This window comes from Vicia villosa, linkage group LG5 (genome assembly GCF_029867415.1).
Source record: "Vicia villosa cultivar HV-30 ecotype Madison, WI linkage group LG5, Vvil1.0, whole genome shotgun sequence".
Lineage (NCBI taxonomy): Eukaryota > Viridiplantae > Streptophyta > Magnoliopsida > Fabales > Fabaceae > Vicia > Vicia villosa.
In genome coordinates, this window is record NC_081184.1 from 55,575,074 (window position 1) to 55,577,048 (window position 1,975).

A 1,975-nucleotide genomic window follows, 5' to 3' on the forward strand; every position below is an offset into this window, starting at 1 on the left:
TAACACGGTCTATACCACTTACTTCGTACATTCCTCCTTTGGTTTGGGTTTTCTCTAGAGCAACTCGTTCTCCACCCCATCGGTAATGGTTTTGTGCCATGTTCTCTATGACGTTGTATGCTTCATCATGGGGTTTATTCATTAACGCTCCGCCAGCAGCGGCATCTATAGTCATTTTAGTGTTATAAAAGAGACCACCATAGAAAGTATGGATGATCAGTCATGGTTCGAGTCCATGATGAGGGCATAGTCTAAGCATGTCCTTATAACGTTCCCAAGCTTCGAAGAGTGATTCGTTATCTTTCTGGGTAAATCCGTTGATTTGACCTCTTAGCATAGCAGTTTTGCTAGGCGGAAAGTATCTCGCTAAGAATACTCTCTTCAGTTCATCCCATGTAGTTACGGAATTAGAAGGCAGGGATTGAAGCCACGCTCTAGCCCTATCTCTCAAGGAGAAAGGAAAGAGACGTAATCGAATAGCTTCGGAACTAACGTTGTTAGCTTTGACAGTGTCGGCATATTGCACGAACACAGATAAATGGAGGTTGGGGTCGTCTGCAGGGCTTCCAGAGAATTGATTCTGTTGAACAGCTTGTACCAACAAAGGTTTCAGTTCGAAATTGTTCGCCTCAATCGCAGGTGGTGCGATACTTGAGTGCGGTTCAGCGCGTGAAGGAGCGGCATAGTCTCTAAGAGGAAGAATATCATCCATCTCTAACTTCGGGGTAATTTGATTGATTTGATCAGTAAAGGTCAATTCCTGATTAATCGGAATTGGTGCTACTTCGGGAAGATTGCGAGCTCGACGTTTGACGTTAATGAAACTTTCGATCTCGTTAATTCGTTGTATTAAATCTCCTCTTTGTGAACGAGTATTTGGCATACAATCATTCAGAAAGAAAGGAAAGAATTGTCCTAGTCTCTACGGTGTAACAGTGAGTTACGATATCGACTTAAATAGTCCCCGGCAACGGCGCTAAAAACTTGATCGCGACTTTACGTGTCTATTAATCTGATGACTGCAAGTTCACAGTCGTGTCGTGTAGTTTTAAAAGATATTGAATCCACAGGGACTATGAATCGATCTACCGTTATATAAGGTTACTATGTAAAGCTAAGGCTACTAATAATTTGATTGTTCCTAAGGGAGAGTGTTTGTGAATAATAAGAAATATAATAATAAACAGATACCAGTATGTATTTCGTTTAACTTAAGGTGATCCGAAGGTCCATTGGCTAATGCATAATTCAATTAAAAATCTTTACTAATTCAATAAGTTAAAAATCCTCGTCTCAAACTTTCGCTCTGTTGATTTAGATTACTATCCTAACTCTTAATGTACGCTTTCGCCATCCCATTAGATATTAGAAAAGCTTTTTGGAAACAACGTAATTAATAAAATGCCCGTTTTATGAAGTTGTTATATATCTAAATCTCCTAATCTCAAACTTTCGCTCTGTTGACTCAGAATATGCTAATATCCCTAACGTACGCTTTCGCCATCCCTCTCGGGTGTAAAAACAATTTTTGAAAATAAATAAGTTCTAATTAGTTTTAATACGCTTTCGCCATCCTTAAATCTAATGTCCTATGTCTACTATCCAGTTAAAGATCTCAAACTTTCGCTCTATTGATTTTAACCTTTGACCGCCTTAAACCCTCAAACTTTCGCTCTATTGATTTTAAGACTTACTAATTAAATTAGACATACAAACCAAAAACAAGTGATAATTAATAAAATATAGTTTAAGCCAATTTATTTCGGATCCCATAGTTAACTTACTTTACATAATGATATCTTAGTAAATTAGCCAGACATCTTAATACGGTTAAGCATGCATAAATTAATTTGGCTTATAATAAAAGGCATGTTAATTGGCAATAATATATCATACAATAACTATATAAATAAAGGCGGTAAATAATAAACCTGAATAAAATAAATTGCAATTGAATCTTCAAGTACCGAACTTC

General features: G+C 37.0%; 1 non-coding gene across 1 annotated transcript; it reads left to right on the plus strand.

Moving 5' to 3' along the window:
* Positions 1 to 230: 230 nt before the first annotated feature.
* LOC131608360 (small nucleolar RNA R71) lies at positions 231 to 337 on the plus strand. The gene has a single exon (XR_009285625.1). It is a non-coding gene; the product is annotated as a small nucleolar RNA R71 (small nucleolar RNA).
* Positions 338 to 1,975: the final 1,638 nt, after the last annotated feature.